A 13,599-nucleotide genomic window follows, 5' to 3' on the forward strand; every position below is an offset into this window, starting at 1 on the left:
TCGGCTCCCCAGGGCTATATCCTATAACTCCTCCACAGCCTTGAACCACTGAGTACCTCAATCTGCTTCCATGGCAACCAAATTCCTTTGGCAAACTGCTCCCTGGGCTGCCCCCAGAAACACACACCACTGACAGCCCTATTGACGGCTTTCAACCATTCCCCTTCTCAGGAGCACTCCCTGCCCCAATCTTCTACCTGAAACAGACATTCCCCCAGTACGGGGATGCTGTGCTGCTCCAGTGCTCTGTGTTCTCCCGGACCCCAGCCACGCGCATCATCTTCTGCAAGGACGGGGAGGAGATTTCGTCTCAGAGGGGCTTGGAGAAGAGGATCACCTACAGCTATCTCCATGCAGTGTCCCGGGGGAGCTCTGGGAATTACTCCTGTGCCTATGAGATCAAGGATAGCAACAACTGGGTGAACAGATCCCAGCTCAGCCCTGCCAAGTACCTCAGTGTCACTGGTCACGGGGGTGATCAGCAGAGTAAGTACAATTGTCCGTGCAATGGTAGAGAGAGAATCCACAGACGGATAGCTGTGCAACATGGTGATGGGCAGAAGAAATAGGTTGTTATTTTCTGTATGTACCAGCCTCTGTATGGAAACAGCAGTGGGAGGTTGGCTGGCTCTGGGAGCAGATACTGGTTGTAGAGTTAGAGGCAGTGTAGCCAAGCATATAAATCTGGCACATTTCCTGTGAAAGGCTGTGAGACAAAGTGGATGAGACCGGGGTTTGCCATTTTAGAGCCCTCTGCCCCATTCCCAGCTCTGCTCAAGTGACCTCATGCAACCCTTTGTTGTCTATACAGAGGGTGAGTGACAGTGTCACCTACACAGTAGGGGCACGAGCTCTTAAATAGTACTAGAGTCTGTGAAGAACACAGGGAAGTTACTAAGGCTCAGTGGAAGACCTGGGTCTAGAGCACAGGATCTCCTGGCTTGCAGCTGAGTGCCACCCTCAGGCTCCAGGAAACTTTGTGGGAAATCCATGATCCCCCCAACAATTCTGCAAATGATGACAGAGCTGCCAAATGCTCATGAAGAGTGTGACACCTGGCAGGTCTGATGGAGCCAGAGGAAGCTCCTTTGGGAGTTTTCCGTTTGGGGAACAGTCATGTCCCATTTGACTGGTGTAGGGTGCTGGTCTCAGCCATTGCAGCTGCGTTTCTCACACACTAAGTGTCACCAGGAGGCACTGACAGGCCCAGATTCTCCTTGTCCCCATTGCACAGGCCAGGAGAGCAGCAGTGGACAGGAGTCAGACCCCACAGCTCACAGATGGCTCTTGGGCCAGACTCCAGGGATCCAAACCCGGCTCTGTCCCCCCAGCTCTCCCCTTGCTTTGGGTTAAACTCACCCCTGGGCTAACTCCTCCGCCAGCAGCACTGACCCCAGGGGAGACTCAGCTCTCTGCAGTGAAACCTGGCCTGTGCATAGGAGCCAGCCCCAGTGCCAGGCAGTTCTTATCTCCCCTGAACCCTCAGCACTGGTCATGAGCAGGGCCTAAGCCTGGTGCTGCCCCATGCACAGGGGCGGCTGGGGATTGTCGCCCATGCACACAGCCTATCACACAACCTGCTCTGCCCATCAGGCGATCCCCGGGCTGTCTGAAGAGTGCAGGGGTCTCCAGCACATTCAGGTCCCCGAGGGTGCTCCACAGACAAGGGAAATCCTGGCTCAGGGCTTCCTGGGGCATTTTCACCCCCACGGAGGTTTGACCTGAGTGACAGGTGCCAGGGATCAGTGAAATGTTGGTTTGTTAAATGGACAGTGACGTCCTTGCTGAGTCTGCATTGGGGAAACTTAGTGGGAAACTCAGAGCAAGAGAGAGAGTCCAGAGACCAGCTCCTCAGCTGGTGTAAAAAGGCAGAGCCCTATGGATTCTAGTGGAGCGATGCCAATCCACACTCACTGAGGATTTGGCCAATGGACTCCAGCAGGGTGATGCTGATTTACACCCATGGCAGATCTGGCCCCAGTGGCTGGCAGAACCGCTCTGTCTGTCGCTGGGAGGCGCGTCCCTGTGGAGGCTGCAGGCGTCTCTCCCACACGGTGCAATTCTCTGTGCCCTTGTCCCACAGGCAGTGCGAACAGCAGTGGAAGAGGGGAGGAGCCGTCCCCCACAGTTAACGGGCTATTGCTTTGTCACACCCTAATTATCAGAGCCCGGCTCTGTGCCCCCAGCTCTGACCGGAGGGTATAAAGTCCAGGGTGGGTAACTCCTTGGCCCGCAGCACAGTCACCCCGGATGGACTGGGCTCTGCTGGTGCAATTCCCCCAGGACAGAGGGGCAGCAGAGCCCCTTCGCATCACTCATGTCCCTCTTCCACCCTCTCCTGGGCACACAGCTGGTGCCAAAACCTCATGCTGCCCCTCTGCCCAGGGCAGAGTCACCTCCACAGTGAACTGCCAGCCACACTGGAGAGGGTTGATAAGGTCTGGGCTGCTGTGTCTGTCACTGGCTCTTGTGAAGCCTTTGCACAGAGTCCCAGTGCAGCCTGAGCAAACCTGGGCCATTACCTGTTCCTCTGACCCCCATGGTGACATCAGGGGTCACTTTCCATAGGACTCAGCCAGCTCCAGGCAGTGGGGACTCACCAGTGACTACTTAAGAGACCATTCACATCGAAGTTCTTTCCTAGGGCTGGATCTGAAGCTCCTGTTGGGAATTATAATCCCTGCAGTCCTGGTTCTGGCTGTGGTGCTTTATCTGGTGGGAAAGAAAGGTGGGTATGACAGTGAGGCTAAGCAGTGTTAGCAAATGTACAGACAGACGTGGCAGAGACACCCCCTTTGATCCCCTGTACCCAGTGTGTCTGGGATGGGGGGAGAGAGATGATGAAAGACACAGTGAAATTGTGTTTTTGGGAAGCTGGCTGGAGAGAAAGATCAAAGAGATGATTAAAGGGATTATCATTGTGATTAATTATTCCTATTGCAGTAGCACCCTGGAGCCCCAGGCAGAGATCACAGCCCCACCGTGCTAGGTGCTGTGCATTATTTATTAGGTATGTTAGCGTAGTGCCCTGAAGCCATAGTCAGGGATCAGGACCCCACTGCTCCAGCTGCTGCACAGATCAGTAATGAAGTGTACAGTCCCTGTTCCACAGATGGTTATAGTCTAGGACTCAGCTAGAGGTGTGTGTCTGGATGGAATAAAGACCTGCAGGTACCTAAGGCTGCAGTTCAGGAAGGCATCTACTAGTCAGGAAGGGCCCTTACGCCTGTGCCCGTGTGTAAGTGCTTTCCTGAATCAGGGCCTAACAACTCTGGAAATAGAGCTCTGGACACTGCTCTGTCCTGCCAGCCTTTCCTCACACAGCATCCCCAGCCCCAAGCTTTCACAGCACTTGAGTCACCCTGTCAGGGTTCCTTCCCCACTCTAAACTCTGGGGTACAGAGTGGGGACTCACATGAAAGACCCCCTAAGCTTATTTTTACCAGCTTAGGTTAAAAACTTTCCCAAGGCACAAATTCCACCTAGTCCTTGAGCAGTATGCTGCCACCACAAAGTGAGTTAGACAAAGATTTGGGAAAAGGACCATTTAGAGTTCCTGTTTCCCCAAAATATCCCCCCAAGCCCTTCACCTCCTTTCCTGAGGAGGCTTGAGAATATTCTACCAACCAGATAGGTAACAAGGTGAGCACAGACCGGACACTAAAACCCAATCAGATTAAAAAAAACCAAACAGACTTTATTATAAAGAAAGCACCTCTGTAAAATCAGGATGGAAGATAACTTTACAGGGCAATCAGATTCAAAACACAGAGGATTTCCCCTCTAGGTAAAACTTTAAAGTTACAAAAACAGGGATAAACCTCCCTCTTAGCACTGGGAAAATTCACAAGCTAAAACAAAAGAAAATCTAATGCATTTCTTTGCTATTACTATTTCTGCAATACTAGAAGCTTAGTCCAGATATGGCTTAGGGAGATGTATTTGCTCTGCCCTAGTTCCTTTGCTGACTCCGACAGACACAGACAGAAACCTTCCCCCACAGATTTGAAAGTATTTTATTGGTCCTTTTGGTCAGGTGCCAACCAGGTTATCTGAGCTTCTTAACCCTTTACAGGTAAAAGATAAATTAACCCTTTACAGGGTAAAGAGGGATTTTATGCTACCTTTAGCTGTATGTTTATGACACACCCCAACAATCTTGACATTGGCTTAAAACTCATGGGATTTCCAACAAGTCACCAGTGTGGGGTCGTTATATTTGCCTGGGGGATTTGATCTTTGAGGGGATGTCTCAAATCATATTTTCAGGCTTTTCTCCCGAAAGACGAGGGTTATAAATTTACTTTTTTTTTAAATGAATGCTGAGTTTCTCACTCACTCCCCTGATCTATCAGACCTGGGGCTTTATGTAGAACATCAAACGCCGTGAGACTAGAACTAAAATTGTGAGAGTTGGGGTCAGCACTTGCAGGGGCAGTCAGTGTGGCTGGTGGAGGACAGCGCTGGGCTGGGCCATGGGGCTGGGACTCTGCTTCAGTGTGATGATGAATTGGGGCCATGTCACTCAGTTTTCATCTCTCTCTCTCTGTCCATGAGGAAATGCGTCCACGTATCTGATCACATTGTCTCACTGCCTTCCAGTTGGATCTCTACTGAGGGACCAAAGGTAGGAGGAAATTATTCCCTCTCCTATCTAGTTTTCTTTCTGGGTCTCTTTTCTCTACCTCTTGGAAGGGCTGGTGGTCACTCCAGTATCTAGGCTGCGCTCAGCTTTCCTGTGATGGGGGAGGGGGCGGTTTCAGTCTTTTTGTTCTGGAGGAATTTTTGAAAAAGCCAGAGCAGGATGAACTCCCTGCTCAGGATGGGATCTGGGGTTATGAGCAGATAGTTTAAAGAAAGGCTTTGCCAGAGACGTATTCCCATCGAATTCACTGGCAGCAGAGTGAGCATGTGTGAAAGTTGCCCTGTGTGTATGCAAGAATGAAAGTGACCCTGCTTTACACTTGGGGTGTCAGGGTTGGTTGCCCACAAAGCAGCACCGAGCAACCCAGCCAGTTCCTTAGAACCGGGTGCAATGGGCTTAGTCACAGAGACCCCTGGGGACTGTCACCTGATGTGCTGAGAATACCTCAGAGTCCTTTTTCCTGCCAGCTTGGGACTTCAGAACCCTGTCTTGTTGAGTCAGACACGCTAACATGCTGCAATACAGACCCAGGATCTGAACCACATCCCCAAAGCTGTAGACTTAACTGAAAACAGCTTAGCAAGTACTCCTGTCTCCAGCATGCAGACACCCCAAATAAATCCATTTTACTCTGTATAAAGCTTATACAGGGTAAACTTATAAATTGTCTGCCCTCTGTAACACTGATAGATATGTACAGATGTTTTCTCCCCCAGGTATTAATTACTTACTGTGGTTAATTAATAAACAAAAGTGATTTTATTAAGTATAACAAGTAGAATTTAAGTGGTTCCAAGTAATAACAGACAGAACAAAAGCAGCAAAGAGTCCTGTGGCACCTGATACTAGACAGAACAAACTAAGTTACCAAGCAAGTCTAAGCCTAATACAGTAGGAAACTGAACACAGGTAAATCTCACCCTCAGAGATGTCCCAAAAAGCTTCTTTCACAGACTAGATTCCTTCCTAGTCTGGACCCAATCCTTTTCAGACCAATATTGTGGCTTATGGCCTGGGACCAGCAATCACTCACACCCCCACAGTTACAGTCCCTTGTTCTAGTTTCTTTCACACATCTCTTTGGGGTGGAGATGCCATCTCTTGAGCCAGCTGAAGACAAAATGAAGAGGCTTCCAGGGCCTTGTATATTCTCCCTCTTGTGAGCAGAATGTCCTTTGTTCTTCTGTGCACAATCACAGCAACAAGATGGAGTTTGTAGCAACCTGGGCAAGTCATATGTCCATGAATGATTCAGCTTTTTGAAGGCCAGCACCACTGTTTACATAAACTCATAGACTCATAGGTCAGAAGGGACCAATATGATCATCTAGTCTGACCTCCTGCACAAGGCAGGCCACAAAACCCTACCCATACACATTTATAACAACCCCTAACCCATGACTGAGTTATTGAAATCCTCAAAATTGTGATTTGAAGACCTCAAGCTGCAGAGAATCCACCAGCAAGCGACCATGCCCACGCTGCAGAGGAAGGCGAAAAACCTCCAGGGCCTCTGCCAATCTGCCCTGGAGGAAAATTCCTTCCGACCCCAAATATGGCGATCAGCTAAACCCTGAGCATGTGGGCAAGACTCACCAGCTAGCACCAAGAAAGAATTCTCTGCAGTAACTCAGTTCCCATCCCATCCAACATCCCCTCACAGACCATTGAGCAGACTTATCTGCCGATAATCCAAGATCAATTGCCCAAATTAAACTATCCCATCATAACATCCCTCCATATACTTATCAAGCTTAATCTTAAAGCCAGATAAGTCTTTTGCCCCCACTACTTCCTCGGAAGGCGTTCCAGAACTTCACTCCCCTAATGGTTAGAAACCTTCGTCTAATTTCAAGTCTAAACTTCCTAATATCCAGTTTGTACCCATTCGTCCTCGGCCTACATTAGTACTAAACTTAAATAATTCCTCTCCCTCCCTAACGTTAATCCCCTGATATATTTATATAGAGCAAGCATATCCCCCGGAGCCTCCTTTTGGCCAGGCTAAAACAAGCCAAGCTCTTTGAGTCTCCTTTCATAAGGCAGATTTTCTATTCCTCGACCATCCTAGTAAGCCTGTCTCTGAACCTGTTCCAGTTTGAATTCATCCTTCTTTGAACATGGGACACCAGAACTGCACACAATATTCCAGGTGGGGTCTCACCAGCGCGTATATAACGGCACTAACACCTCCTTCTCCTTGCTGGAAATACCTCACCTGATGCATCCTAAAACCGCATTTGCTTTTTTAACAGCCATATCACATTGGGGCTCATAGTCATCCCGCTATCAACCAATACCCCAAGGTCCTTCTCCTCCTCCGTCGCTTCCAACTGATGCGTCCCCAACGTATATCTAAAATTCTTATTATTAATCACTAAGTGCATGACCTTGCACTTTTCACTATTATATTTCATCCTATTACTATTACTCCAGTTACAAGGTGGTCCAGATCTTCCTGAATAGTAACCCGGTCCTTCTCCATGTTAGCAATACCCCCAGCTTGTGTCATCCGCAAACTTTATTAGCACATTCCCGCTCTTTGTGCCAAGGTCAGTAACAAAAAGGTTAAATAAGATCGTCCCAAAACCGATGTTAGTTTGAATGTTCCAGGAAAGCTCAGATGTGGATTGGCATCTCCCAAAGTCCACTGTCAGTTAAGTGTTTCTTGACTGGGCACTTACTGAGAATAGTCCTTTCTCAAGAAAGCTGACCAAAATGCTTCACTGAGGTTACTTAGAATCGAATACATTGAGATACAAGTACATAGCCAATATTATAACTTCAAATACAAAAATGATACACACATACAGACAGCATATATAACCAGCAAATTACAACCTTTATGTAAGTACAGAAGGGTAGCCGTATTAGTCTGGATCTGTAAAAAGCAACAAAGAGTCCTGTACTACCTTATAGACTAACGGACTTATTGAAGCATAAGTTTTGTGGGTGAATGCCCATTCGTCAGATGCATGTAGTGGAAGTTTCCAGAGGCAGTATAAATATGAAGGCAAGAATCAGTCTAGAGATAACGAGGTCAGTTCAATTAGAAAGATAAGGCCCTCTCTAGAAGTTGAGGTGTGAACACAAAGGGAGGAGAAACTGCTTTTGTAGTGGTTAGCCATTCACAGTCTTTGTTTAATCCTGAGCTGATGGTATCAAATTTGCAAATAAACTGAAGCTCAGCAGTTTCTCTTTGAAGTCTGGTCCTGAAGTTTTTTTGTTGCAGGATGGCTACCTTTAAATCTGCTATTGTGTGTTCAAGGAGACTGAAGTGTTCTCCTACAGGTTTTTGTATACTGCCATTCCTAATATCTGACTTATGTCCATCTATCCTTTTACATAGGGACTGTCCAGTTTAGCCGATGTACATAGCAGAGGGGCATTGCTGGCATGCGATGGCGTACATTACATTGGTGGACGTGCAGGTGAATGAACCAGTGATGTTGTAGCTGATCTGGTTAGGTCCTGTGATGGTGTCGCTGGTGTAGATATGTGGGCAGAGTTGGCATCGGGGTTTGTTGCATGAATTGGTTAATTAGAGTTACTATGGTGCGGTGTATGGTTGCTGGTGAGAATATGCTTAAGGTTGGCGGGCTGTCTGTGGACGAGGACTGGCCTGCCTCCCAAGACCTGTGAAAGTGAGGGATCATTGTCCGGGATGGGTTGTAGATCACTTATCATGCATTGCAGAGGTTTTAGCTGAGGACTGTAGGTGATGGCGAGTGGAGTTCTGTTGGTTTCTTTCTTGGGCTTGTCTTGCAGTAGGAGGCTTCTGGGTATACGTCTGGCTCTGTTGATCTGTTTCCTTATTTCCTCGTGTGGGTATTGTAGTTTTGAGAATGCTTGGTGAAGATCTTATAGGTATTGGACTTTGTCTGAGGGGTTGGAGCAAATGCAGTTGTACCTCAGCACTTGGTTGCAGACAATGGATCCTGTGGTGTGTCCGGGATGGAAGCTGGAGGCATGAAAGTAGGCATAGCGGTCAGTGGGCTTTTGGTATAGGGTGGTGTTAACGTGACCAGATCAGCCACAACATCACCTGTTCATTCACCTGCATGTCCACCAATGTAATATACACCATCATGAGGTTTTTAAGGTCAGGCTTGACAAAGCCCTGGCTGGGATGATTTAGTTGCGAATTGGTCTTGGTTTGAGCAGGGGGTTGGACTAGATCACCTCCTGAGGTCCCTTCCAACCCTGATATTCTATATTTTAGGTGACACAGGACTGTGTAACCTTTCTATAGACACCTTACTTAACTTTGGTGCAAGTATAGGACCTTGGTTGAAACAATGATCTATATGGTCAAAATTCATGTCAACAACATCACACTGGGTCTTTTCTTCTGGGACAGGGCTGGGAGTGGCCAGGCCTGACTGGGAATCAAGGGTCTCCAGTCCATCCACCTGCAGTGGGTAACAGCCAACGTTAGCTCCATTGGCTGCAGCTCATTTAGTGCTAGGTTCGGCATGTCCGCAAACAGACTCTCCCCAAAACACCCACAGCTGGTTCCCTCACAGTGTCCATGGTTTCAGTGCAGGTCTGTGCGTGGGGTGGCTGTAGTGCTCCCCTGCCAGTGAGGGGAGATGGGCATCAGGGACACCTGTGGGGATTCAGAGTGCACCATACATGTGAACAACGTGCTGTATAGAAGGGGTTCTGAGCTGATCACCTCTGCATCACTGACCAGGGGACCAGCTCATTGGGGCCCCCAGGGAGCTGCTAAGTGCTGCTGGCTCACTGTCTGCCCACCACACCATCAGGGCATCCCTCTCCTCCCTCCATACACAGAGACCCTGCAGGGACCCCTCAGATCGTGTCTAAGGGTCACTCCCCATTGCTCTGCAGCCAGCATCTGCTACTCAGGGCTCCCCCTGACTTCTGCTCCTTTACCTCTCTGTCCCTTTGCAGCCTGAAAAGTCTACTGCAGCCCTTTTGAGGGCCATGTGGCCCATATGCTTGTTCTAAACTCTGCCTGGCATATGGTGGCCCCATGGTCCCAGAGCTTGGAGCCGATTCATCAGCTGAAAATTGCCCCAAGAGGGACTCCAGGAAATCAACATAGCCCCTGCCCAGATGGGCATGATGGTGAGGAGCAGCCAGGGAGTCCATGAGGTGAACAGCTGGACACAGAGAGGGAAAGGCACGTGGGGAGGTTAGAGGCAGTTTCTAGGCTCTGCCAGTGTCCGGCCCAGCCTGGGTTCCCAGTGAAGCGACTCTGTCAATAAAGCTAGTGGGGGCAGGAGACAGGAAGAACATGGCACACAGACCCTCAGTACAGGGAGCTCCTCCCCAACACTCAGCTGCATATGTTCCCTGCCTGCCTCCGGCACCTCTCCCACCGGTATGTCTCTGAGCACCTGCCTCTCTCCTAACATTCCCTTCCTCCTTCCTCCTGCCATATGACCAGCTTCTGCCCCCAAACACCCCACCCTGCCCCCCTGAGATGTGGGAGCTGGTTAGCAGGCAGGTCAAGAAGTAAAGAGGCTGGGGATGTGAAGTTGAATTTCCACACTGTGCAAAGACTTTACAGTTCTGCTTTAATGATGAATGTTCAGATTTCCAGCACCGACACATTGTGAGCAGATGTGGCCCAAAAATCCATTTTTATTTGGGTGAAATATATGCAAAGAAACTGAATGTGAGCTGAATGGAGATGTACGGTCCTAGCTGGATCTTTGAAAACAGAGAGAAAATACACGGCGTCACTGAAACCCCCTGTCCTTGTTACTCCCCACAGAGAACAAGTCCAGCGTGGCACCAGCAACACTCCTGAAGATCATATTGAATGTGAGAGCTTTTGTAGAGTATTGGGGTTACTGGGGTCACATGCGCATGAGGGAAAAATGTGGGGGTTGGGGGAAAATGTGTTATTGGTGGGGGATGAACAGTTCCCAGATCAGATTGTCTGGCCAAGAGTTACAACAACAAAATGCCTATGATTAAAGTGAATGAGGAGAAAAAGTTCTCAGGCTCCCAGGGCTCGTGCATCTGAGTCCCTGAGGTTCCTTTGTCCCACTCTTTGCCTGTAATTCCTAGTCCTGCATTGCCATGGTTTAGGGGATTGAGCCAAAGTGTTACCACTTCCCTTCCTTCATGGAAAGGGCACATCCCGCGGAAAGTTCCCACTGGAAAGTGTTCCACCCCCTTCCTTGGGAGCTGAGTCTGCCCAGTACCGACCGGTACTTCCTGCTCTGTGCAAATATGGACCAGAATGTGACAACACAGTAATAAGTCCCAACAGACGGTGCTTTGTCTGGCAATTGGTGCCCACCTGTTGCTGTATTGTGAGGTCCAAGGCTGAAGGCCGAAATACGTACATGGGGGGTACTCTTATCTCAGGGTATGTGAGGTTGGAAGTATAAATAGAGAAAACTCTTGTTTAAAAAACCCTAAATGTGCAAGGTGTTTAGAAGCCCTGAGGAGTGTCACATCTCAGTGGGAGATTTAGCCCCCTGAGAAGCACAGTCATGCACAACCTGCTAGGCTCTGTTCTACTTAATTATAAATTAACCCAGTGAATCACTAAATCCTTGACCTGGCTGGAAAATAAAATTCTTCTGTGGAACATTTAGATAAAAATGATTTTTCTTTAGTTTTCTCATAATTTCTGTGGCAAATTTCAACTTTTCAGTGAAATATCAAAAATTGAAATATTTCAACTCAAGCTGGTGCAAGAGTCCCTTGTGGGAGTTGTAGTTCAGGGGCTTCCTGCTCCTGGTCTCCTCTTTGAGCCGGGCTCTCTGGCTCTCCCAGGATGCACCATTTTCTCCCCTCATGGTGACAGTAGGCAGTGCATCATGGGAGATGAAATCCAGCCACACAGCCCTGCCTGTGGAGGAGAATATCAGCACAAGCACAGACAACTTGGGCCTCCCTATGTTGGGGAGGCACAATCTAAAGGGGAAGACACATGACCCCCTCACATATGTCCTCTGCCCAGTGACTTCCGCGCCCTGTGCCCAGCCCGGGGCCACCGCGCTCTGCCTTCCTCATGTTACCCGCAGAGCTCTGTCTTTCTCCCGCTGCACCTCCTCCCTGGCATGTTTGGCTGATCTCCCTGGCAGCCGGGCCTGGGTGGGGAGCGGGAGAGAGCCACTTTTTGCACAGCTCAAGCTGGCCATTCCAGGTCGCTGACTCTTTGCAATGGAGCAGCTGCCTGACAGAACCTGGCTGAGAGGCGGTGGGGCACCCACGGCCTGGGCCCAGCTGCCAGGGACTGGGGACGAACAATCCAGAAACAGGCTGGGAGGTAGAGGGGCTCACTCAGCCCCAATCCCTGGCAGTTGGGCCCAGGTGTGTGTGGGCGGGAGGGGCAAGGGTGCTGCCACCACCTCCCCAGCCAGGCTCTTGCAGGCAGCCATCATGCCGCACAGAGGAGTGACCTGGAGCAGCCAGCATGAGAAGTGCTTGGTCCCGCCCCTTCCACTCCCTGCCCGGGCCCAGCTGCCAGAGACAGGGGTGAGCGTGCTGGGGGACAGGAGCTGTGGGGAAAGGACAGACCCCTCTCCCTCCCCAATCTTTGGGGGCACTTGGGGAGGCACTTGACCCTTTATGCCCCCGCTACTTGTCACCTCTGCTGCACACGGCCATTGAACTACAAGTCCCATGGAGCACCATGATTTTATTTTTATCACAATATTTCTGGGGTTGGTCAAAATATTTCAGTTTTTTGAGAAAATGTGGAAATTTTATGCCTTAAGCTGTTTCTGTTTGTGACAAAATAGCTCTGAGGAAACACAGACAGACAGTTCCCACTGAATATCTTCAATAGCCACATTAAATCCTTCTATTCTGTTATCCTCTAGCGACCCTGCTCAGGATCAGGCTCCATTGTGCTCAGTGCTGCCCATGGGGGAGCCCTGCCCTAGCTAGGGGAGAGGTGGTTATAGTTTGTACTCAGCGAGGTGCCTTCCCTTAGGCACCTCAAGTGACCATGTGTAACTATTATTCTCTCCCCAGATGCCTCCGTGAATTGGGTAGGAAGCGCCAGGGTGAGTCTCAACTTTTATTAATGACAAAGTGAAGTGATAGAAAGGAGCGATTCGTTTGCCTGTTCCAGTTTGGCAGAGACCGGTGTGTTTGGAACATGGATTTACTCAGGATTCCCAAGCTTCAGGTTGTGTTTGTTACCCTGGTCTCACTGCTGAAGCCACAGATCTCCACCCAGGTCTCAGGAGCAGATAGCTGTCTCCCACATCTGCTGTTACCCTGGCCAGTCAGGCCCTGCCCCCACCCCCAGACACGCATTCCAGAAAGAGGAAAACATCCTTCCCAAACTCCACATCACAACAATAGGGGAGGATCGCCCACAGCCTGAAAATCTATCCAGCTAAAGGAGCTTTGCCCCACAAGCCTCTGCAGTCGGACAAACAACCAAGGCCGAGATGTTCAATATTTCAAAGTTCCCAAATTCTCTGGGAATTGACCGTTCCTCCACAATGTTAACCACGTGGGAATCAGCTCCAGTGAGATGGGGCCTATTAGTGAAGCCCCAGCACCACTCTCTGGTAACCCTCCGCATCACGGGACTCCCAAAGGGGAAGGAAAACAGGCAAGGGATGAAATCCTGGGAGTTTCCTGTTGATTTCAGTGAGGGCAAGATTTCCCTCAATGGGTTTGTATGGGATGTCAGTGGAGCATGCACATTTTCACACTGCTAGCAGCAGTTGTACGGTGGTGCTCACACCCTGGGTATCATGTTAGCGGCAGGGAAAGCTGCTAACACAGAGCTTCCATCCCCCTATTGCTTCCTCATGATAATTATTTATCAATACTTCAGCTGGTATTAGGGTGACCAGATGTCCCAATTTTATAGGGACAGTCCTGATTTTGGGGTCTTTTTCTTATATAGGCTCCTAATACCCCCACCCCCGTCCCTATTTTTCACATTTGCTGTCTGGTCACCCTAGCTGGTATTGTTGTAACCCTTCATCCAGGTGAAGTCA

Source organism: Chelonoidis abingdonii, chromosome 11, assembly GCF_003597395.2.
Source record: "Chelonoidis abingdonii isolate Lonesome George chromosome 11, CheloAbing_2.0, whole genome shotgun sequence".
NCBI classification, from domain to species: domain Eukaryota; kingdom Metazoa; phylum Chordata; order Testudines; family Testudinidae; genus Chelonoidis; species Chelonoidis abingdonii.